This window comes from Oryctolagus cuniculus, chromosome 4, assembly GCF_964237555.1.
Source record: "Oryctolagus cuniculus chromosome 4, mOryCun1.1, whole genome shotgun sequence".
NCBI classification, from domain to species: domain Eukaryota; kingdom Metazoa; phylum Chordata; class Mammalia; order Lagomorpha; family Leporidae; genus Oryctolagus; species Oryctolagus cuniculus.
The window spans coordinates 128800127-128826022 of NC_091435.1; the positions used below are offsets into that span (position 1 = coordinate 128800127).

The following is a 25896-nucleotide window of genomic DNA, read 5'->3' on the forward strand; positions in this document are numbered from 1 at the left end:
GAGCAGTTTGCTACTTGTCATTTAGTCTTTACAATTAAGCTAAGGAAACGTTAACTATATAAAACAGCCTGGCCTCCTTGGGCCTCTCTCTTTATGGAGCTGTGCCTCTCTAAAGATAGGCTAAATTATAGACTTAGCCAGGACAGTTTTTTCCCCCGGGAGGCCTTTGAAGTCTGTTTATTCTTACAAAGCTCTAGTAGGTCTGTCTGGAAGAAGCTATAAGTAGTTTGTCAGAGCCCCTACAGAACAAGCACTCCATGTGGGCACAGGAAGGTGTTAACTTTTGCAACATTAGTCTTGAACTTGTGGGAAAGAGCCTGTTTGGCACCAGTATTCAACTCATACAAAGCAGCCAAAATGAATTATTAGGAAGAAAGAGTGCATGGATGACATGTGGCACAACACTGAGTATTTTTCTTAGGCAATTGAAGTAAATCTGTTTTGTTTATGACTAAATTGCTGGGTGACTAAAAGTAAAACACTGTCTACTTTGGGGTTATTGGCAACAGGTATTCACATGCCAATTATGACACATGGGCCAGTTTCCACTAGCACAATTCACTGCAGCTGCAGGCTCATCCTACTGCAGCCTCGCCTTTCTCTCAGCAACAGGGCATACACAATTACCCTGAACCAACACCAGCGTGGTGCAATTGTCTGGGTATGTACTATACCTTTTAGAAGACTGAGGTTAGAAAAAACTATAGTGTTAGTTCAAAGTTTGCTGTTCAGGAGCCCATAGCCTTGACTTCTGTTTGATGAAAATAAGTTGTACAATAGGTTATTAGATGTGAAATTTTATATAATCTCTCCAAGTCTGTTTCCTGAAAATTCAAAATGTATATCTCATGAAATTAGGATAGTGAATGACTTTATTAGAATTATTTTAACATGTCAGGCTTTTGACTAATTATAGATATTGCTACTATTTAAAATAGATGGTGGGAATTGTAGCACAATAGGTTAAGGTATCATTTGAGTTGCCCCAAACTATATGGGCTACTTCAAGCTTCCAATCCAATTTCCTGTACATGTACCTGGGAGGCAGCAGATGAAAACCCAAGTACTTGGGCCCCTGGGTCTGGTCATGTGAGACACCAGGATGGAGTTCTTGGCTCTTGGCTATGGCCTGCCCAATCCCTGACTACTTGGGGAATGAAACAGATAGAAGATATCTGTGTGTGTGTGTGTGTGTGTGTGTGTCTCCCTCTTTCTCACTGTACCTTTCAAATAAATACATGAACCTGTAACAAAATGGATAGTTATTATGAATTTTAAAATACAGACTATTTTAAAAATAGCAAGCCTCTTATTAAACTTTATTTCCAGAATTTGAGGATTTAAATCAAACTATAAGTTTTAAGAAATATACAACTTGAGGTGGCGCTGTAGCGCAAGCGGGTTAACATCCTGGCCTGAAGTACCAGCATCCCATATGGGCACCGGTTCGAGACCTGTAGAAGTAGTAGAAAATGGCCCAAGTCCTTGGGCCCCTGTACCCACGTGGGAGACTTGGAAGAAGAAGCACCTCACTCCATCTGGGGAGTGAACCAGCAGATGGAAAACCTCTCTCTCTCTCTCTCTACCTCTACCTCTCCTCTCCTCTCTCTGTGTAACTCTGACTTTCAAAGAAATAAATAAATCTTAAAAAATATATATACAACTATTTTCTCAAAGATAGTCTTAGCTAGATAGAGGAAGATGATACACTTACATATTTTTGATTATCTAAGTAGGATGTAACTAAAAGGGAACTCAAGACATTCCCTAGAATGAGAAGCAGGAACTTTAGACTAAACATCACTCTTAATTGGCCAGTGCAGAACTTTCTTTTGTCTAATCTTCCCCACCCACTTTACAAAGAAAGACATGAGAAAGAAAAACCGCGCCAAGCCCAGCAAAAGGCATCTAGCACTTTGAAGAAGAATGTATGGTGCACAGATGCATGGAAACCACTTCCTTTAAAGCCATATTTCAAAACTGCTATTATTTTTTTTCCCGTCTGAGCTGTTGTCACAGGGTGAAAATTTAGTTGTGTTCTTGCTTCTTTTAAGTGACACAACTCAAAAAATTGTTTCAAGCCCAGCTTCCTTTCTTCAGCTCTTGCTCCTACCTCCCTGAAAAATGTTATTTCCCAATTTCATCAGGAAAAAAAAAAAAAAAAACTGAGGGCAATAAGAGGAGAAGATACTGCTTATGTGTTGCTAAGTACTGTTTAGTAGCAGACGCCTTGGCTACAGGAATGATGACATCACCCATAGAAAGAGGAACACTGACACTGTTAAAAGGGCTTTTTTTTTTCCTAACACAGTGGATCCCCAGTGAGAGGACCAAAGCCAGATAAGGCAGGTGGAAATGCCCCTTGGCTCTGGTGAAGGCACCCTGAGCATCCACTTTTGGAGGGTATCAGCCCCACGTTAACTCAACTTCATCAGGCCCCATGTCCCCATGCCCTTTCCACATTTCTCTTTTGAACCTGTTTCTCAACAACAAATGTATATTACTCTTTTTGAAAAGTTAATTCAAAAATTGGCATATAGAATTACATGCATTTATTATGCATGCCACAATGTTTTGAAATATGTATATAGTCGTCAAATGACTAAATCCAGCTAATTAACAATGACCAAAAAGTAATCATTTTTATGGTGAAATACTTAATATCCACACTTGTTTTGATGAGATATCACCTCACTCCAGTTAGATTAGCTATAAAAAAACAAAAAGACAAAGGATAACAAGTACTGGGCAGGATGTAGAGAAAAGAGAACGCTTGCATAATGTTGGTAGGAATGTAAACTAGTTTAGTCATTGTGAAAACAGTAATGGCAGCTCCTCAAAAAGCTAAAAATATATCCACCATATGAGCCAACAATCCAGCTCCCCGAAATATACATATATGTGTCCATCCATAGGAAATGAAATCATTATGTTAAAGAGGTACCTGCATACCCATGTTTATTGCAGCACTAGTCACAATAGGCGAGATATGGAATCAACTTAGGTGTCCATTGATGGATGAATGAATAAAGAAAATGCATACTCCTCATTGCAAAAAACCTAATGTTCTCATACTTTTAATAGATTTCCTTCCTTTGTTAATTCATGCAGATCAGGAAGTGGCTCAATATGAACATCATGAAGGTGTTCTCAAACACATATTACAAATATTCATGCATTTATCCTCACACACGTTCAGTTGGAAACTATGTAGTACTGCACTCTCTGTAATAATTCAATAATATGGTGGATCATCAGACCCACTTATTTACATGATGGGATGGAGTACACTGCTTAACTAGCACGTAAGGTGTTTGTATCCCTCCACATCCTGCAATATGAGTAACACAATGGTTTTCTGTTTGAAGGTTGTCAGGAGCACTCAAAGGTGAGCATGTGACTCTTACAGCTTCATATTTGCCTGTCCTGAGGAAATCATGGTTGTGCCCTTCCTCATCTGACTGTGGTCACCCTTCTAGGACACATTCAATACAAGGCCAGCTAGTTTACTCACTGTCAGTTCTTAATGCAAACCAAAAGTAGAAGGTATGCTTGTCATTAACTTTTTAAGAAGGGGAGAAGGTCACTTGTTCTTGTGGTCCCTAATTAATACACATTGGGTTTACTCAATAAAAAAAAGTATTCTTTTCAGTAAGCTGTTCTATATACCCTTTTCAAATCACACCCTGCCATCTCCTACCCCCCAAAAAAGTTATATAAAACAAACTCTGGGATTTAAAGCATAATAATTTGGATCATTTATATCTCTTGGGATAATAAAAATAAAGCAGAGGAAATTTACAACTACGATGGAAAATTGCAGAATAAGTTACTGCTGTTTGTCAAGAGGAACAGGTTGATCTTGCCAGGGGCCCAGTAGTCATTGGTGCTAGGATTTGGAGGAGTAAACAAAGGAACATCTGTGGTCTCTGGAGACTGGAAAACAGGGTTTATTCATTTTTTTTTGCTTCATATCAATGCAAAAATTAAGGTATATGAGGGCTCCATTACCAGTTATCTGTATACATATTTTCAAATGGTTATGGTTAATCATTCCATGGCAATTTTGCTTAAAATCTTAATTTGACAAATTTAAAAAATATTTTGAGCCATTTTCACTTTTATTATCCTTCACCTATCATGCAAATAAAAAAGAAAGAAAATGTAGTTAACCTCTAGAGGTAAACTTGGCTTATCTGAAAATCATCTTAGTGTAATAATTCATTTGATCTATTCTCTTCAAATAAGAGTCTTTCCTGGAATATGTTAGTCATAAAAACCTGTTCATTCATTGCATTCCCATCCCCAATTCACAAATGTGCCTGTCCTTGCAAATGTTTGCTCACAGTATACTACTCCATTCCTCAGCCAATGATCTGTGTGACCTGGCCCTTCATCAGCCTAATTGCTGAATGACATCTGCAGCCTCTGCCTGAAACCTGGATTTCTCTCTGCTTCTTTAATACACCAAACTCATTCCCACCCCTGCACCTGTTAGTCACTCTTCTTAGACAACTCTTCTCAGAGTTCTCTGAATGACACTGTTAACTTTCTGCATCATTCAGGTCTTGGCTTAAATAGTACCCTTTTGGAGAAGCTACCTTGGTAGGCCATCTAGGTTAAGATTTCTTCCCTTGTGTTTATATCCTTTTACTTTGCAAAATTTTCTTCAGGTCACTGTCTTTATCCAAATTATTTAAATTTTATCCAAATTATTTTATTTTTAAATTTTATCCAAATCATTTAAATTTTGTTTGTTTACTGGTCTATTCAATGTCCCTGTCATCCAGACTGAAGGCTCTCTCAGGGTAGAAACTTGGTCTTACCCAACATTATTTCTCTGGGTCCTAGAATATTGCCCAATGCCTAGTGCATGATAAAGGAACATATAAGTCAACTCACTTCAGAATGAAAACCAAGGCTTCCCACAAGTGTTCAAATCCTCTCTCTTGTGAGCAGAAATTTGGTGCTTATGCAATTGTTGGGACACCTACATCCCACGATAGAGGTCCTGGATTCAAGTGCTGGCTCTGCTCTCCATTCTAGCTTCCAGCTAATATAGATCCTGGGAGGAAGTGGGTAATAGCTCAAGTGATTGTGTCTCTGATACCCACATGGGAGACCTGGATTGAACTCTCAGCTCCTAACTGCATGCTGGTTCACCCCTGGACTTTGCAGGCATATAGGTAGTGAACCAGTGGATAGGAGCTACCTCTCTCTCAGAAAGTCTCTCTCACTCTCTCTTTTCTCTCTCCTGCCTCTGAAATAAGTTTTTAAAAATCTTCTCTTTAAATACTGCATTTCCTGAGAAGAACCACAAATTCAGGGTCATAGAATATATCTATGCCAAGACTACAGAGTAGGAAACAAATGGCTCACCACTAAATTCATGAAATACTAAAATATTTTTCATGTCTTTGAAAGTTTTTCTGCAGTCTTCTAAAACTGTATTATTCCCAACTTTTCTCCACCTATTGAAACAATTTCAACTTTAAAACACCCTACTCCAGGGATGCTTGTGTCATCACTGCCCTCAGAAGTACAATTTTCAGTTATTTTGATCTTTCACATGACAAGTTAATATTTTTTAGATTGTTATTCACAGGTCTAGTGAGGAAATTAAATTAGTTAATCATATGAAGCCCTTGGCATGCAATGATACAAAAAGATACAACATGTTATAATAAATCCATCATTAGTAACATCATCATCCAGGGCCTAGTAATCTTAAGAAACAACTCCTATATTTATATCATTGAGTTTGATAATTTGGATGTAAAAAAAAAGCAATTTTCCTAGGGTAGCTTTATAATGCACTTCAAAATAAAAAATAGAGGAAGTAATTACAAAACAACATGGGAACTACATGTAGATGTGAGGCCATCAGAAACAGATGGTTAAATTCTGGAAGGAGATTACTCTTCCATCTGGCTGGAGGCAAGCAAAGAGCCCTAACTGTCAAAGAATGGACACGTGTTTTTCTTGATGTTGAGAGCAGGGGCAGAACACATACAAAGACGATGGGGCAAGCCATGCAAGATTATTGCCCCCCCAGCATTCTAAAATGTTGATGGCAACCCATGTAGACTTGCCTCTTTTTGGCTCAGTAGAAGAAATGAGAACTTGGTCTGTTTGTTGTCTCCAGGGACTGCGGTTTGGTTTCAGTTCCTTCGGCTCCACATGAACAGAAGCACCCCACCTGACAATTGCATGGTGTTTAGAGTGCTGCTATAACAAGGGCTCCCCAAGATTGCCTCAGAGTTATTTTCCTTACGCCCATTTTATTTTTATATGAGGTTCAGAAATGTTCAGGATTTTTACTGAATTATTTATTTATTGAATACTTTCTATGCTCCATGGATTTCACTAGAAACTGGGTTTGTATCATGAACACCACAGACCAGGTTTCTGCTCCTGTGGTGCTCACATTCTAGTGACAGGGACAGAAAACAATTAATCATATAGCCGGTGCTGTGGCTCACTAGGCTAATCCTCCATCTTGCGGCGCCGGCACACCGGGTTCTAGTCCCAGTTGGGGTGCCAGATTCTGTCCCGGTTGCCCCTCTTCCAGGCCAGCTCTCTGCTGTGGCCAGGGAGTGCAGTGGAGGATGGCCCAAGTGCTTGGGCCCTGCACCCCATGGGAGACCAGGAGAAGCACCTGGCTCCTGCCATCGGATCAGTGTGGTGCGCCGGCCACAGTGCGCCAGCCGCGGCGGCCTTTGGAGGGTGAACCAACAGCAAAAGGAAGACCTTTCTCTGTCTCTCTCTCTCACTGTCGACTCTGCCTGTCAAAAAATAAAATAAATAAATAAAAAAATTAATCACATAAAGAAATGAAGATTAAAATTATATGTAGCATTCAGTAATATCAAGAAAATTAAAGTGGGATAGAATGATAAGAAATGACTAGGTTAGGGATACTACAAATATATATGTTGGTCATGGGAGACATCTCTTAGGAGGATGGTTTGAGCAGAGACCAGAATAAAGACAGTATATAAAGTATACCATAAGGTGTACAGGCAAAGCTTGCCAGGAAGAGAAGGGAAAGCACATATGTAAACTCTCCGAGTCACAAAACAGCTTGGGATGCTTTGAGGACAGTGTGGAGTGCAGCTAGGACATAATGAACGGAGAGAAGAGAGGTTGCACGTGGGGACAGACACGTGGGCGGAGACCAAGACATGCAAGCCATGGGGAGGAATTTGGATTTCACCAGAATTAAAATAGAAAGCAACTGAAGATTTTGAGAAGGGAGTCATATGATTGGGTTTCTATTTTAAAAGGTCCTGTTGGCATGGATGCAGGAGTAGAAAGAATTTTCGTAGGAAATTATAACAAAAACAGACATGCTTGTGTTTTACACTGCTCTCAAGATGTGGAAGGGGTGAGTAGGTTAAGGTTGGAATATATTTTAGAAGTAGAACAGAGAGACTGTCTGATAAACAGAGTATAGATGAAAGAAAGAAAGAAATCAAGGGTGCTTTCAGCCTGGGTAACTGGTGAAATGGTGATGGAATTTTGTTTTGGGCCTGTTGAATTTGAGATACTTGTTAACACGGAAGTGAATACAATTAATAGTCAATTGGAAGTATGAGTCCAGAAATTAGCATAATGTTAAAAATGTATGATTTAAAAAATAACTTAAATATATGGGACTCCATACTTGGAGAAAGAAGAGAAGTAACTTTTACAAGATCCACGGGCAGTAAGTGACACCGTGGAACTTGAAAATGAATCTTTTTACATCAACCTACTTTCTCTTCCTACCACAGATATTACAGAATATTTATAGCTGTGAATACTAGAGTAGAATATGGGGAAGTATTATGAGTAGGAACACTCTACAATTGCATATAAAAGAGTAGAAATTATACACCATACAAATTCATGATTGCTCCATTCTTTATTTTCTGTACTTAATTATTTTTCTATAAATGTGATGTATCATCACATTTAACTCAGGAAAACCTCTGATATAATATATCTGTAAAGTAAACCAAGATGTACAGTGGCCATAAATATCTACTTTTTTTTCTGAAATTGTCAATTTTTGGAATACCAGAAAGGATAATTTAATTTCATTAAATGTAGATTGATTAGAATTTTAAATACATAGCTAAAATTTCAACCAATAACTCAAGCATCTATTTCTGAATTATCTCAATAACACTTGAATTAGGATGTATCAGTTTATAGCAATGGCTAGCAAAAGTTGTGTTTGATAGCCACAGTTTAGGGAGAAAAGATTTAAAGTAATTAATTAAAAGATTTAAACCAGGAAGTAAAGTGAAAAAAATAAAACTGAAAACTGGAAATGAACTGAAGCAAATGTACTTGTATTTAAAGAGAATGTTGGGGGGCCGGCTCCGTGGCTCACTTTGTTAATTCTCCGCCTGCAGTGGCGGCATCCCATATGGGCGCTGGGTTCTAGTCCCGGTTGCTCCTCTTCCAGTCCAGCTCTCTGCTGTGGCTCAGGAGGGCAGTGGAAGATGGCCCAAGTGCTTGGGCCCCTGCACCCACATGGGAGACCAGGAGAAAGCACCTGGCTCCCGGCTTCAGATCGGCACAGCGCCGGCCGTATTGGCCATTTGGGGAGTGAACCAATGGAAGGAAGACCTTTCTCTCTGTCTCTCTCTCTCTCACTGTCTATAACTCTACCTGTCAAAAAAATAAATAAAGAGAGTTTTGGGATCACCTTGAATGGAAGCTAACTAAGAAAGAGCGAGGAAGGGAGAGAGATAGGAAAAGAAGAATTCATCCAAGTAATTTATAAGGTACTTGGTAAGATATAGGTGTATGGGAGAAGAAATGCATACAAACCCTGAACTCTTTTTTGGAAGACTTTTATTGTAATAATTTGGGCAAAGCAAACTTGAAATACTTCTAGATAAATTATAGAATTGAGTAACTGTGATGTCTTCAGGATGCAGGATTCACATTGTGGAAGAAGGAGCTTACAATTATGGGCTGGAGAAAGCCAAGGAGAAAGCCTGTGAGGATGGCTTGAAACTGCAGGTATCAGAATGAACTCATGATATCCAAAGTATGTATGTATATATAAGGATGTATATTAATATTTATATGTCTGTACATAGATGTGTATATATGTTTATTGTGTCTGTATATGAGTATATACATTAATATGTTTCTATTGAAAGAGCCAAGAATGAAAAGTATTCCAGTGGCAATGTGACTAACAGATCTTTGTATCTAATATCTTTTCTTATTAAAGAAATGAGGAGTGATTCCAGGGGTAAAACAAATTAGGTGACAGATTGGCCTAGAATGTATCATTTTAATTTCAGAAAGAAAGAACAGGGCCAGTGTTGTGGCACAGCAGGTAAAGCCACTGTCTGCAATTTGGGCATTCCATATGGGTGCTGGTTCCTGTCCCTTCTGCTCCAGTTCCTACTCAGCTCCCTGCTAATGGCCTCGGAAAGCAGCAGAAGATGATCCTGGTACTTAGGCCCCTTCCACCCACATGGAAGACCTGGAGAAAGCTCCTGGCGGCCTGGCTCAGCTAGGGAGTGAACCAGCAGATGTAAGATCTCTCTTTCTCTTCTCTCTCTTCTTTTTCTCTCTCCCCCACTCCATCTCTCTCTTTCCCTTTCTCTGTAGCTCTGTCTTTCAAATAAAAAAAGGGGGACAGGAAAGGAAGGGAGATAGAAAGAGCCCACTAATAAGATAGGAGTATCTAACGAGGATATGGAATCCAGAATAAAGGCACTCTCCTGGTCAAATGTGTACAAATTTGATCCCAAAATAATTCAGACAGACATGAGTAATGTGTCATTGAAAAAGATAGAAGTTTGTGAGTCTATGGCAAATAAATACATAAGTCAATACTTAAATAAATGTGAGAGAAGGGAGTATTTTCCTACAGTAGAACAGGAAAGACTGATGTAATGTGGAGGGAGTGCTGGAGTTGGAAAATCGTGCATTTGTAACCATTATAGTAAACATCTCATTAGATGATAACATCAATGAATGCCAAACCCAAGGATAAACTTGGATGGATGGGGAACCGTCGTCATTATATAGTGGGAAAGTCAGACAATATCATGGATAGGTGACAAAAGTTAATATCATCAGTGCAGGACGAATGAGCCTAATGTGCCTCTAGATAACGAAAAGCAAGAAACAGTATCCCCTACGCAGTAAGTAGACTAGCAGAAAATGCATAAGCACAATCTGATCACGAGGAAATGTCAGACAAAATGGGTGATGTTAAAATGAAAGCACAGAAAAAAGAGTTGATGGACAGAACATATTCTTTACAATCTTCATGAAATGAAGTGAAAATATTCCAGATTATTATTCAGGAGGTCTGTAGTACAACATAGTGACTATAGTTCATAACAATGTCTTGCATTCTTGAAAGTTTCTGAGAGTAGATGTTAAGTATTCTGACTCCCCCCACAAATATGTTCAATACATATGTTAATTAGCTTGATGTAGCCATACCACATTGTAGACATACGTCAAAACAGCGTGTTGCACCCAATAAGTGTACAGTTTTTATTTGCTATTGAAAGAAAATTAAAAGATGGCAATAAAATACTAAAATTGATTCTAGGCTGGATCATTTATTGGAGAGGTAAATATTATAAAAATAATATTAGATTAGCAGCAAAATGTGAATATTAAAGTAGTAAGAAATAATTTCTCTTCTAAGGAGTCACACCTGAAGTAAATGGCCACATTGTATGTAACTGACCCTTGAGTTGTTCAGAAAAGAAAATTATGGATTCAGAAGGAAGGATGGGTAGGAAAAAGGAATGAAAGTAAATTATAAAGCAACTGGGATAAAATATTAAGATTAGGCCAATGAGGGTAAGGATATATGAGTGTTCGTTGTACTATTTTTATTTTTACAACTTATTTGAGCTTATTTACAGCTTATTTGAGCTTATTTGCAGCTTATTTGAGCATTACTTCTAAATAAAAAATGTATAAAATTAAATGATGTGAACAGGAGTTTCTGAAGAGAATTTAAGAAATTCTGTTGATATCAGATATTCTGTTGATTTCATTTCACTTAGGATGCAGCATCATTACACAGAGAATGCTGGAGCTGCTCCAGTTTAGCTCTGCTCGCCAACATAGGGGAAGAAAACTAACCAGCTGAAAAGTTGTTTTTTATGCAAAGTATAAATAAAATGAATTAAAGTGTACTTTTAAGATTCTACTAATCTTAATTTTTTTCAGAGTAAGAATTGTGGTGATATTTTGTCAAAATTATAATGATAATTCTTCTCCCAAGGTAAGAAGAATTTTTGAGACTCTGATAATCACTATATATTAAAAAATGGCTCACAATGAAATATTTGTAAAGCAGAATGATAGCAAGGTGGAAAATTTTATGTTGGTTTATGGAGCAACACCAATAGGCCAGCTTCATTTCTGTTCAATTTTCTGTGATTGGAAATTAAATTCTAATGCTATTTTTCTCTAAATTTGGATTTAACAATACAAATATTATATTTTCATTGGAAATATTAAATGTAACTAAAATAAAACATAAAATTTTTAAAACTATTTTCAATAATTTAGAATGATGAAAAATAAAACTGAAAGAAAATTTGAGAACATCAAGTCTAAGTGCCTAATTTTAGTTCATGAAAAATAATTTTAAAAGCCAAAGATGTCAGACAAATGACAAAAATATTTCAGTAACTCTCAAACAACATAAATGGACAATAAAAAATTAGAAATTAGCAAATGATATTTTTGTTTTATATAGTGCAGATGTATAAACTATACTGCATTTCAATTGTTTGCTTTGATAGAAATGTAAAATGGCTTGTCCTTATCCTTTATATATGCACAAATTATTTCTTCTATGAAAATGAAATACATAATCTATCTTGAGAGCACATGCACGGTAATCACGCTTATTTTTGCAAATACAAGAGTTTTCTCAAGTATCAGCACGTATTTTCATTAATATAATAAATACATATATGCCACATATGACACTTATATGAAAGTTGGCTTCATTAAAAATAAGTAGAAAGTCAATAGATGTAGGAGGATGCAAATACTTTTAAAGGTCTGGAAGACCCTTATTGGCTAGATATAGAAGGTTTTCTTTTTGAATTCAAAACATGTCAGTCTCTTAGTTTGCACCCAAACCATAATTTTTCTTTCAGGCAACAAATATTCTTTATTCTTGCAAATGGAAAAACAATCAAAAGAAGAATAGACAAAACAATCAAGAAAAAGAAAATATTTCAATGTTCTTTTGGAAATTCAGTAATTTGTGTCACAAATAGCATTGTTTTCAAGTGAAATTAAATAGTGTAGTTGTCCTTCGTTAAGGTGAAATAGAGCACTCTGTAACCAAGTCTTCCTTTCTACAGATGGACACTTTGAGAAGGTCGTCTAAGAGGAGGCAGAGATACCCACTTAACTGAGATTATTATCAAGATCAGGTCTGGCGACTCCCAACAGGTCACCCACATGTCACCCACAAAGCCAACCATTCTTTATTAAGGCAAAGACCAAATTTTATGATTCTGTAGCCATCCACATTTAGCACTTCTTAGAGTCAGTAAAAATGTCTGTCTTACATAAGTGTTACATGAATATAATCTATTGAAACAGTAAAATATATCTATACTTCAAAAGTCAAAATTCATCTATCTTGCTATAAATTATTTATAATATTAAATGAGGATACTTCAAAAAGCTTCATGGTAAAATTAAATTAAAAGACATTTATTTTGTTGGAAAAATTTGAAATCCACTCATAGTTTTTTTCATAATGTGAATTTTCCATTATCCTTTTTATGACCGTTCATATCTAATTTCACTTTAAAATTCTGGGCTTTTGTAACCAGCTCTGAATGGTTTGTTAAAATGACAGTATGTGAAATAAAAAATACATGTAATGTATCCTGCCATTCTCATCATGACACAAACATTCTCCTTCAGCAATCTGCATGTCTCATAAAAACCCCCTCGGATAAGCACTGTTTTTTCTTTTGTAAATAGAATTTTCTCAAAGAAAGAAGAAATTTTAAACTTATTTCTCATAATCTGTCACTGAATCGGTCATTCAGACTTTAGTAATTCTCAATAATAACAAAAACAACAGCAATGAAATCAACAAGGCTATCTTGCAAGAAAATGGCATTTTTTCCTACTTCTTTGGCTTTCGTTTGCAGTTCTGAATTACAATGATGACCAAGTTAAACTAATTTCTATGGGCTATGTTTTCTAGTGGTTTTTATCTACTTAGTGTAATATTACATTATTCATGTCATACCCATAGAAATTAAAAATGCTTCTATCTTTTTAAAAAAGAGAGAAGAGGGGTATCAAAAAATGGTATTGTTGCAAATAGCAAAACCAAATTCTGATTAAAGTAGTTGTGTTTAATTAGCGTGAGATCCATAAAGATGCACAATTTTAATGAATCTCTTACAACTATCAATTTAAAATATTTGATTGGCTTAAGGATGTTAAATTGAGTCAAGGATTCATTTTCCAAATTTATAACAGTAATAGTATCTTTCTCTTCTCCCGATAGTTATGACAGCATGTATTGATATAGAGAATTGCAGAAAATAGTTTAAGAAGACAAGCGGTCACTAAATACTACAATTAAATCAGCATGATATTATTGTGTCCTAAAGTTACAAAACAAATCCGTTAACTGTTGAAATAAGACTTTCTTTTGGGGAAGTCATGAGACTTGTCTGAAATATAAGCCAAAATTAAATAAGCAATCAAATATATTACTTGGGATATCTGTTTTACCAAATCTCATACAAATGTGTAATGTGTGGCAAATTCTCAATATGGTTAATTTACAAAAAGTACTCTGAGTTATGAAAGTTATAAAAGTACTTACAGGCAAACTACCTGAACGTCATTACGTATAAAACCAGACTAGTTCATTTAAAATGCACTTTTAAAGCTGTACTAAATTAAACATATGGGATGATTTTACCAAAGTCTAAGCAAGCAATGGATTTTAAAAGGAAGATTTAAAAATTGCTATCTTATGATCTTATGAATATAATCCTATTGAATACGGTTAATATGTGTACCATTATTCTAGATTGGCTGAAACAACAAATTTTTTTCTATTGCTTCTAGATTATTTTAGAATTTCATTAAAGGATAAATTTCCACTTAGTTTAATTTTTTTATTATCAATTTAAATGGTCTTTGCTTTAGTTCTACATTTTAAGCATTGAAAATAAAAATTAATCTTATTAAGCGAATGATGAGTTTCTAAAATTAGCTTTACTTATTTAGACTTTTAAGTCATGCTAGCTATACTATAAATTATATTTTTCCAAATTTAAGTATATTGTGCTGATATGAAAAATAGTATAGAAATATCACATTTAAAATAACACAATATAGTTTCACCTAGGTAAAAGCAAATACAAAAATTTTCTTTTTCTTGGAAAGTGTCAAACAATATTATGCAAAAAGAAAACTATTTGAAAAAGAAGAAGGTTCTCAAATTTATTATTAATCCAGAAGTTTCTGTAGCACAAAGTTGCATGTAAAATTGCATATGAAAGGGGGTGTTTGATTTTACAGGTAAAATAATTGGGAGATCAATAAGAACTTTTTTCATCTTTTTAAAAGCTTTCTTTATAGCTTTTAAAAAGGTTGTTTGTGAGGTTGAAACTTTAAATGTATTGAATTTTTCATTTCAAATATTGACTACTCTCGAGAGAAATGTTAGATTTCTCTAGTCTACTTTGTAGTGTGGCCAACATTTAAATTGTTGGTATATAGATAACAATCCAAATAATAAATGAAAAAATATCAAACAGCATTGCTTACCTCTATGCCTTATTTATAGTTGCTTGTTAAGCTGCTTCATTGGTTCAGTTAAACTGCCAGCACCTCAAAGTGCTCTGTTCTCTGCTAGACTCTCTTTTCTGGCCACATTATTTTTTTTCCCTCCCTGTAAAAGGATAGTGCACCAAAAGAGGAAGTTGTGAAACACCAGAGTCATTATGCTTTATAAATTCTACAGAGAATGGAAAACTATTCAAAAGCTTACACTTGGAATCATGATAGCAAGCTATATTTTGTGCTTGTATACAAATATAATTAATGTATACACATATTTATATGTACAGGAAAATTTTAGAAAAGATATCAAAACTTATACTTGAAATAAATTATGCTCATTTACATAAGAAAATATCTCCTGTGTTACTAAATAAATGAGAGTCATAGAAAAACAAAAAATCCTGCTCTATGTTGAAGAAAACTGTGGCGCTTATATGCGAGGAATAAACTTGCTTTTATAGTAATGTCTAATTAATATAAAGTCTTTGGAATATGACCTAAATTCTAATATGACTGTAGGCAACTTAGAGCGAAAAAAAGGTTTAGTAAATGAGTGTTTTCCTGGAATTTGGGCCGTGGTTTTCTACCTACAAGTCTTATGCTTCCTTTCTCATGAATAGTTGTCTGTTACTTATAGATAAAGCCTTGCAAAACTGAAACTGTTAACCTATCCCCGAGCAATAGTCTCTCACAACTGCAGCCCCAAGAGTAAAACACAGGTGCAGAGCCTACCAGGCTGAGCACTGAACTGGTCAAATATCTTCCAGGTTGGAGCACTAAATGAAAATATTTAAAGGACAATAGGGGCAACAGTAGAAAGAGGACATAAACAGTGGAACAAAGCAAATATGGCTAGCAACTTCAGATAGATACAAAGGTACTTTAAAAAGTTTTGGGAAAATGGAAATAAAAGATATGTTTATTATGAAATATTTAAAAATTTTAAAATCCACACATAGTTTTTTCATAATACTCTTTGCCCACAAAGTTGTTGAATATCCCTAATATACATTTCTCCCAGGTTCAAGTTGCCAGATTACAGAAGCCACTGGATAGTCTTAAGTTTTTGTGTCGCAGTTGCTCCACCCTTCTTGCTCATTGGGGAAACGGAAGGGGGTGGACTGCAAGAAAAATAGTAATTATGCAATCCTCCGCACATTGCAAGAACCACTTTCTGAGTTTTAGAAATTATCATGCTCTCAGGGTATCACGGTTTTGCTTTTTATTTAACCGGATATCCAAAGGTACAATAAAGAGTACTTAGAGGATAATTAGAATGCTATAAGTTTCTATTTCACCTAAACTCATATTTAATGTGAATTTATAGGAAATAAAAACAAAAACAAATTGTAAGAAAGCTGCTTCCTTGGAGTCAGCATTCCAAACCATGTTAAGATGCCACTTGGGGCTCCTGCATCTCATATCAGAGTACCTGGATTCAAATCCCCGCTCTAGTACTGGCTATAGCTTCCTGCTAATGCATGCCATGGGAGGCAGCTGGTAATAGCTCAAATCCATGGGTCCCTGCCACTCATGTAGGAGACCTAGACTGAATGCCTGGCTTCTGGCTCCTGGTTTTGGCCTGGCCCAGCCATAGTTGTGGACATTTTAAGAGTGAACTAGCAGATGGAAGGTCTTTCTCTCTGTGTTTGTTTCTCTCTCTGACTGTCACATAAACAAATAAAGAAATAAAGCAAGCTGTTTCTACCAAAAATACACACATACACACACACAAAACATGAAAAGCACAAGTAACAGTAACCACAACCTTGAGAGTCATCAAATTTGATTTTGATTTTTTAGTGAAATACTTAAAGAAAAATCCTTGAAGAAAAAGTTATTGATGCAACTAAGACTGCTATTTGTTTGGATAAATTTTAAATACTATTATATTTGAGTGTCATTATAAAACACTAGGCTCGTTCAGCCCCAAAGAGACCCAAAGATACAGGCTCCCTTCTAGAAGCATGGCACTCAGTATCTGGAGGTTTGTGTCCCTATTACCTGAATGGTGGATGTGCATCTTTGCTTCTCTATGTATCCTTTACAGGGTAATAAATAAGTGCAGAGATCCAGTATCTTAAAAAAAATTTCTCCTCTGTCTGACTTGCCCTACTGCTTTCTTTTCCTTCCTCTGAAATTTTTGAAGAAGTCTTCAATAATGACTGAGTCCTTGTCTTTCTTGTGTGTGTTCAAGCACAAAATTTACCATTTTAACCATTTAAATGTTTATTTATCTATTTTATTAGAAAGGCAGAGACACCAAGGGAGAAGGAGTCAGAGACAGAGACAGAACTCTCATTTGCTGGCTCACTTCCCACAACAATCAAGGTTGATACAAATCAAAGCCAGGAGAAGGAACTAAGTTTAGGTCTTTCACATGCAGGGACCCAGCTACTTCAATCATCACTTACTGCCTCCCAGGTTGCACATTAGCAAGGTGGAATTGGGAGCAGCTGGGACATAAACTTAGGTGTAATGATATGGAATGCATCCCAAGTAGGATTTTAACCACTGGTCCAAATGCTCGCTCCTTAATAATGTTTAAGTGTATAGTTCAGAAGCATTAAGCCAATTCACATAGCTGTGCAACCATGATCACCATTTACCAACCAAACTTTCTTCTCCTTCTGGACTGAAACTATGTACCCATAAACAATAACTTCCTAACTCCAACCAAGCCTCAGCCCCTGGCAACCAACATGCTATTTTTGTCTCTGTGAATCTGACAATTCCATGTTTCTCTTATAAGTGGAATCCTACATGGTTTGTTCTTCTCTGTTTGGCTTTTTTCACTTAAGCTCAACAACACTGTTGCATGGGTAAGAATTTCCTTCCTTTTTAGGGCTGAATAATATGCCAGTGTATGTGCATCGAGCATTTGTTTATCCATTGAACTATCAGTGTGCTTGAGTTGCTTCAGTCCTTTTAGGTATATACCCAGAAATGGAACTGGAGATATGATAATTCTACATTTAAATCTTTGAGGAACCACGTACTGTTTAGTATAACTCTCTTCCTTATAGTTCTTCCTTTTGCATTCAGGATTCTGCTTCTTTCTATGCACCAAGACTCTCTTGCCAAAGTCACTAAATGATCTCTTTGTTATCAAAGTGACACGTTAAGGCCTTCCTTCCTGACCTCTTTTCAGCGTTTGGCACTGTTGACCACTTCCTCCTCCTGGAAGGGCACTCTGTACTTGGTTTCTTGGCCACACCCACATTTTCTGATTTGTAGCAACATTTTTTTTTTTTTAAATTTACTTATAGGATTCTTTAACAGTGTTCATCAACTAGTGTTCTGGTTTCTCAGGATTTTGTTCTAGACCTTCTCTTCTTACTCCACCAACTCCTCAATGTATTTCTTTTTTTTTTTTTTTAAAGATTTATTTATTTACTTGAAAGTTGGAGTTATACAGAGAGAAGAGGAGATGCAGAGAGAGACAGAGAGAGAGAGAGAGGTCTTCCATCCACTAGTTCTCTCCCCAATTGGCACAATGGTCGGAGCTGTGCTGATCCAAAGCCAGGAGCCAGGAGCTTCTTCCAGGTCTCCCATGTGGGTGCAGGGGCCAAGGTCTTGGGCCATCTTCCACTGCTTTCCCAGGCCTTAGCAGAAAGCTGGATTGGAAGTGAAGCAGCTGGGATGCAAACCGGTGACCAAATGGGATGCCAGCACTGCAAGCGATAGCTTTACTGGCCTCCTCAATGTAGTTCTAAGATTTCAACTGGCAAACACTTACTGCTCCCAAACGTATGTTTCCAACCTGGATACCTGTATAGAGAATTTCTGACCATTGCAAAATACTGAATCATTCTTATTTGGGATCTAGAGGAGTTTACATGGAGGCTGGAAGGGTAACAGAATTGATTTTCCACTCTAGTATTGTCTAGCATGGGTAAGTCAGTCATTTATTTCTGAGCCCTGTTGCCTCGGTAATAAATTGAGCCTTTAAATGATCACATAATAGGATTATGAGACGATCATAAAAAATACCTCTTGGTGCTTTGGGAATGAAAAAATAGATACAACAAAAGTCCTTCTTAATTCCCTCTAATGCAATTCTCCCTAGAGATAAGCAGTGCTATCAGTTTGATGTTCATCTCTGCAGATCTGTTTCCTCTGTAATTACATACCTACATACAAGACATGCATGAAATTAAATAATTTTGTGAGATTTTAATATAAATGACATCATGCCATTTTTTAAACTTATCATTTCAAGTTTTCCGAAGACATTCTTTTGAACTAATTGGCATATGTCTAATTCCCCCACTTTATGAATTTGATAAGCCTCTTCACAATTAAAAATAATGTGGTCAGTCAACAGCATCATAAATGCCTTTTTTTTTTTTTTTTTGGACAGGCAGAGTGGACAATGAGAGAGAGACAGACAGAGAGAAAAGTCTTCCTTTTTTTGTTGGTTCACCCCTAAATGGCTGCTGCGGCCAGTGCACCGCACTGATCTGAAGCCAGGAGCCAGGTGTTTCTCCTGGTCTCCATGTGGGTGCAGGACCCAAGCACTTGGGCCATCCTCCACTGCCTTCCAGGGCCACAGCAGAGAGCTGGAAGAGGAGTAACCGGGATAGAATCTGGCGCCCTGACCAGGACTAGAACCCAGTGTGCTGGCACCACAGGTGGAGGATTAGCCTATTGAGCCATGGCCCTGGCCAAATGCCCCTTTAAAAGTATGCACAAGAGGCCAGTGCTATGCCATAGTGAGTAAAGCCACTGCTTGCACTGCTGGCATCCCATATGGGCACTGGTTCGAGTCCCGGCTGCTCCACTTCTGATCCAGCTTTCTGCTATGGCTTGGGAAAGCAGTAAAAGATAGCCCAAATCTTTGGGCCCCTGCACCCACGTGGGAGACCCGGAAGAAGCTCCTGGCTTTGGATCGGCCCAGCTCTGGCCATTGTGGCCATCTAGGGAGTTAACTAGTGGAGGGAAAATCTCTCTATCTCTCTTCCCCCTGCCCCTGCCTCTGCCTCTCTGTAACTCTTCCTTTCAAATAAATAAATCTTTAAAAAAAACAGCAAGGTATGCACAAGTCATTCTCTTAGGTAGATAAAGGAAAATGAAATTACTGGGCCAGAAGAGGGTAATAGTTACTGCCAAATTTTCCAATCAAAAAAGACTTTACCAATTTAAGCCTCCCACATTTCCTGTTTTTCCATACTATTGCTGGTATTTGATATCATAAAACTTTTAAAGATTTGCATATGTGATGAACAAAAGTAGTGTCTTGATATTAAAATTTGCATTTCCCTGGTTACTATGGAGATTGTACATATTTTAATGTTGTGCCCCCCCCTTATATTTCCTGTTTTGTGAATTGCCTGTTCATTCGTTCCAGACATTTGTTTCTTGAATAATTGTCAGCTTTTTATTGATTTGTGGGGTTAGAAGAACGTCCTGTTTCCATGCAGTCCAATCATTCATTTTTCCCTTGTTTCTTCTTTTTGATGATGTTCCAGTCTTCTATCATCCCTTTTAGGACCTTTCATGTTGGTTTCTGTAACCTTTTGAGATGACCTTAATAGACTTTGATAATGTTCTTGCTTTCTGGCACACCAAGATAACTAGGCTAACTTGGTGCATTTCCTGCCTCAGATGTGAAATCATCCGTTTCCCCGAAGGACCCTGGCTCCTTTCAGTGGGGTAGAGGTTTTTGAGATCACATTGTGAACTTTAGTGGAGCTCACTTCTATTGGCTTATCGTTAACTTCAGGATTGAATTCAGTTAGCAAGGTGTTAGTTACTGCTATGGGCCAAGGGATACACACTTTGAAGAAAAAATAATTTAAACATGTGTTAGAAGTTTCATAACATGTGTGTACATTATGTCATATATTTCATTAAAATAATTTAACTTAGTAAATCTAATACTCATACAAGAAAATGCCTTTTATTTAAAATATTTTCAATAATTTATTTTTACCTTTTCAAAGGCAGCAAGACAGAGATAGATCTTTCACATGCTGGTCCAGTTCCAAACAGCTGGTGCTACAATAGGTTGAAGCCAGTAACTTTAAGGCAGGTCTCCTGTGTGGGCAGCAGAGACCCAAGCACTTGAGCCATCATATACTAGCAGGAAGCTGGAACTGAAAGCAGAGCCAAGATTCCAACCAAGGCACTCCAAGGCCACGTGGGTGTCCCAAGTAGCATCTTAACACGTAGCCAAACATGGCTCCCATATCTTCTTTTTAATTATATTGAGCATAGTTTTAGTATGAAAGAATATTTTGAGAAAGAAAGGTAATAATATAGCAGTAGTCATACTTCACATTTAGAACTTCAAAACATCATCCCGATTGGAAAAATAATACAGTTTCTGTATTTTCCATTATTTTCATCTTTGTATGTACTTTTCTCCATTTCTTTATTCTCTTTTTTCCTCTTTCTTTTTTTTATCCTTTTTTTTTTTTTTGCTATTACAGGTTGAGCATACCTAACTCAAACATCCAAAATCTGAAACTTTTTAAGTGCCAACAAGATGTTGCAAGTGGCAAATCCCAAACCTTCTGTCATATAACAGGTTGTAGTCAGAATGCAGGTACACTAGAAATGTTGTCTAAAATTATGTTCAGGCTGTTTATAACGTATACACAAAACATAAATGGATCTCATTTATTGAATAAAGTAACAATATTCCAATTGCTATCTTCACAGCTCAGTGGTGACAAAAGTACCTCAGGTTCACAGATTTTATTTTTAACTTACTATAGAAATGGTATCAATATTTTAACAATCATAATTTTTCTGTTTGTTTTTGTGTAGTCAGGGAATGGAAACAAGAGCATCATCTGACCATCCCCAAATGTCTCTGAACCTCAGTCTGTATATCTATAAAAGGAGGTGAGAATACCAAGTTTACTGGGGTGCTGTGAAGATTAATTGTCTACCATGGGTAAAGGAACAGGAAGAATGTACTTCCTGATAACTATGGTGCTGATAATATACAATTGTAATTTTAGAATACACATTGGACCAAACAATTCTAGTTTCTGAATTTATTTGAAAAAAAAAATTGCAGATATTTATGCATAAAATAATATGTATTCATTAACAGAAGTGAATTAAACAACCTAGGAATATAGGAGAAGATTTTTCATCAGCCTTCCATAAGGAACTGTGGGAAGTGCTAAGAATACAAAACGAAAAAGTGGGGCTAGTGTTGTGGTGCAGTGGAATCCCATATTACAGTGTCTATTTGAGTTCTGGCTACTCTGCTTCCCATCCAGCTTCCTGCTGATGTACCTGGGAAGCAGTGGAAGATGGCCTTAGTGCTTGGGTGCCTGCTCTTCACATGGAAGAATCAGATGGAGTTCTTGGCTCCTGGCTTTATCCTTGTCCAGCACTGGCTGTTGCAGTCATTTGGGAAGTGAACCAGTGGATGGAACATCTCTCCCTCTTTGTCTCTTTGTATCTTTCTGTCTCTCTGTTTTCCAAATAAATATTTTTTTAAAAGAAGTACACTGTGCAGTTTTTCTTTATTTGTTTTGTCCTTCCCTGCTCTTTTGTCAATATAGTGACCTCTACCCACCACTCCATTAGGCTCTTTTGCCCTCTTCTTGCTGGTTGACTTTGGCTAATGGAGGTACCAGCATGACATAAAGAAGAGAGATTGGAATATTTATTTATAACCCCTTCACCCTGTCAGGGCACGATTTGGCTACATTCCTGTATCTACAGGCACACAGCCATGACTCCTCTCCCTCTGCCCCTCCTTCTCAGTCAGAGCTCTGACTAGATTCCAGCAACACAGCTCTTCCTTGTCTTTCAAGTCTCAGGGTAGTAATAGCTTCCCACCACTGCTAATCTCTAGGTGCACTACCATACTTGCGTTGACTCCTAATCATGCCAACACCTCTAGATAATCCTTTCATTATATCAACTGAGATGTATTTTTTTTTAAGATTTATTCTATTAATTTGAAAGGCAGAGTTACAGTGACAGAGGACAAGATGGAAAGAGAGAGATCTTCCATCTGCTGATTCACCCCCAAAATGGGCAAAATAGCCAGGGCTGGGTCAAACTGGAGCCAGGAGCCAGGAGTTTCTTCCAGGACTCCCATGAGGATGTAGGAACCCAAGCTACATTTCCAGGCACATTAGCAGGGAACTGGACAGGAAGTGGGGCAGCTGAGAGACAAACTGGTGCCCATATGGGATGCCAGTGCTATGTTCGTTAGCTTATCCCACTACCCCTTGATGCCGGCCCCCCAAAATGTATCCTTTTAATAGACCATCCTTGCAGATCTTACTTAAGATCTACATTAGTGGGCAGCTATTTGGCTGAGGGTTATGACATCCAATGCTTAGGATGCCTACATTTTAGATCAGAGTATGTGGTTTCTCACCTCTGCTCACTATTCTAGCTTCATGCTAAGGCCCAGCCTTGGAGGCGGAATGTGATGGATCAAGGAGTTGTGTCCCTCACCACCACATGGGAGATCCTGATGGAGCTCCAGAGTCCTGGCTTCAGCCTGGCCCAGACCTGGCTGTTGTGGGTACTTGCAGAGTGAACCAGCAGATGGAAGATCTCTCTGTCTGTCTGTCTTCTATCTGTTTTTCTGCATTTTAAAATAAATAAATAAATTTGTTTTTAAAATGGATAAGTAACCTAAACAAGAAATAAATCTTAAATAAATTCTACGTTAGTCCTGTCACACAATCAAATCATACATGTAAATCTGATGTATTAGAAGATGTACAGGTTCAGAAGAAACACAGAGGTAGAAAATTATAGAAGACATTCTGGGCTAGAGGAAATCCAGATTGCCTTAGAAACATGAAGATTTCCCCAAGACTCAAAGGATGGGTGGGAACTCAAGGGTGTCTGGAAGGGTGGGGCAAATTGGAAAAGGCAGGGAAGACAGAGATAGTATCACATTTATAGAGTTGCATGTGATGTCCTATTTGGGAACACAAACTGGAAAGGTTGGAAGAGGGCTTGATGAAGGAGCACAAACAGGGGAAGCAGAAAGAAAGAGACATCGGTAAGTAAATGAAGAGCACCAAATATATCCTATGGTGAAGAAAGACAGACTAACATGTTGTGAGTGTGCACAATGAGGTCTTTTGGGTATCTCTGCTTTTTTTCTTACCCGTTACTGAGTCTCTTTCTTGTGGTAGAAAGTCTCATGCTTTTTTCCTTTGAGGAACAAGCCCTTCCTTGGTTTCAGCCCACCGGAGGTACCAACCTTGATTTATCTCTTATAACAAGGTAGATGTAAGCGTGTGACCAATGTCTGGTGAATAAGTCTAATCTGTTCCCTTTGCCACAATGTTCAGTGCAAAGAGACACACATGATTCAAGCCAGCTGGTAACACTTATTTCTGGAAACGTTAAGCTCTACTTTTGCAGTAACTGGCTACCTCTAAGAAACATGCAAATCTGATACTCCTAAGGATCACAGTGAGGAGTTAGCAGCAAAAGAAGTATGCCACAGTGAGCAAAGCAGAGGGAGAGCAAGAGGAGAGACTAAGTTCTAAAGACATCATCAGAGCTCCTGCTTCCAACTGTGTCTGAACCACATTTCTCTTTTTTTCATTTGATGAGCCAGTACATTCTTATTCTTTTTTTTTTAAATATTTATTTTATTTATTTGAAAGAGTTACAGAGAGAGGTAGAGACAGAGAGAGAAGTCTTCCATCCACTGGTTCACTCCCCAGATGGCTGCAACGGCTGGAGCTGAGCCAATCTAAAGCCGGGAGCCAGGAGCTTCTTCCGAGTCTCCCATGTGGGTGCAGGTGCCCAAGCATTTGGACCATCTTCTATTGCTTTCCCAGACCATAGCAGAGAGCTGGATCAGAAGAGGAGCAGCCAGGACTAGAACCGGCACCGATATGGGATGCTTGGCGCTTCAGGCCAAGGTTTAACCCACTGCACCACAGCACTGGCCCCAACATTCTTATTTTTTCTTAAAACCACTTGAACTAGACTTCTTTTTTTTTTTAACTTTTTTTTTTTGACAGGCAGAGTTAGACAGTGAGAGAGAGAAAGACAGAGAGAAAAGTCTTCCTTCCGTTGGTTCACCCCTCAAAGGCCGCTACAGCCAGTGTGCTACACTGATCCGAAGCCAGGAGCCAGGTCTCTCATGCGGATGCGAGACCCAAGCAGCTGGGCCATCCTCCACTGGGCCATCCTCCACTGCCCTCCTGGGCCACAACAGAGAGCTGGACTGGAAGAGGGGCAACCGGGACAGAATCCGGTGCCCCAACCGGGACTAGAACCCAGGGTGCCAGCACCACAGGTGGAGAATTAGCCAAGTGAGCCGCAGCGCCGGCTTGAACTAGACTTCTGTCACTTGCAACCAAAAAGTCTTCTACTGCAGGACAAGGGGAACTGTGGATCAGGTGGCATGTTTTATTTGAAATGTTGAGTAATCAAGAAAAGAAAGCTTTGTTTTTGTCCCTAGACTGGTGCTGGTTCAATACTAATAAAGTGCAAGCCTCATATAGCATTAAAATTTTCTAGTAACTGCATTAAAAAGAGTGGTTGTTGTGGTGCAGCGAGTTAAGCCACTGCTTGGGATGCCAGCATCCCATACTGGAGCGCCAGCTTGAATCCCTCCTCTGGCTCCTATTGGTCTTGTTGCCAGTGCACATTCTGGGAGGCAGCAGGTGAGCTCAAAGTGGTTGGGTCCCTGCCATGATTGTGGGAGTCCTGCATCGAGTTCTGGGCTTCTGGTTTCAGATAGGCTTAGCCCTGGCTGTTTGGCTGTTGTGGGCATTTAAGAAATGAACCAGTGGATAGAAGATTCTCTCTCTCCCTCTTCGTCTCCCTCTCTGTCACCCTATCTTTCAAGTAAAAAATAAAAAGAAAGTAAAGAATCAATTGAGAAGAATTTTAGTAAATCATTTTATTTAACTTAATATAGAAAAATATTACCCTTTTAACATGTAGTAATATAGAAAATTATAGTATTTCCATTTTTGAATGGAAGCATCAATTGCTTAAAATTAAGTACAATTAAAATTCAAGCATAGGTGTTTGGTGTAAGGTTAAGAAAAGATGGGATATCTAAATGTCATTCAGCATGTCTGGGGTTGAGTCTTCAACCTACTT

The 25896-nt window shown here is 37.8% G+C and overlaps 1 protein-coding gene and 1 long non-coding RNA gene across 6 annotated transcripts in view; one reads left to right on the forward strand and one right to left on the reverse strand.

Annotated features, from left to right (window-relative positions):
* Positions 1-14925, reverse strand: part of MBNL1 (muscleblind like splicing regulator 1) — a 210497-nt gene extending 195572 nt beyond the window's left edge. For 3 of the 5 annotated variants that reach the window (XM_070072626.1, XM_070072636.1, XM_070072622.1), the window contains exon 1: positions 14815-14923. The gene's annotated coding sequence lies outside the window, so the exon portion shown is untranslated. Of the gene's footprint in view, positions 1-14814 lie in introns of all 5 variants that reach the window. The other 2 variants (XM_070072645.1, XM_008266349.4) reach the window with 2 other exon arrangements.
* On the forward strand, positions 12333-22296 carry LOC138849363 (uncharacterized). Its single transcript, XR_011388119.1, has 3 exons — positions 12333-12499; positions 21604-21681; positions 22068-22296. It is a non-coding gene; the product is annotated as an uncharacterized lncRNA (long non-coding RNA).
* Positions 22297-25896: the final 3600 nt, after the last annotated feature.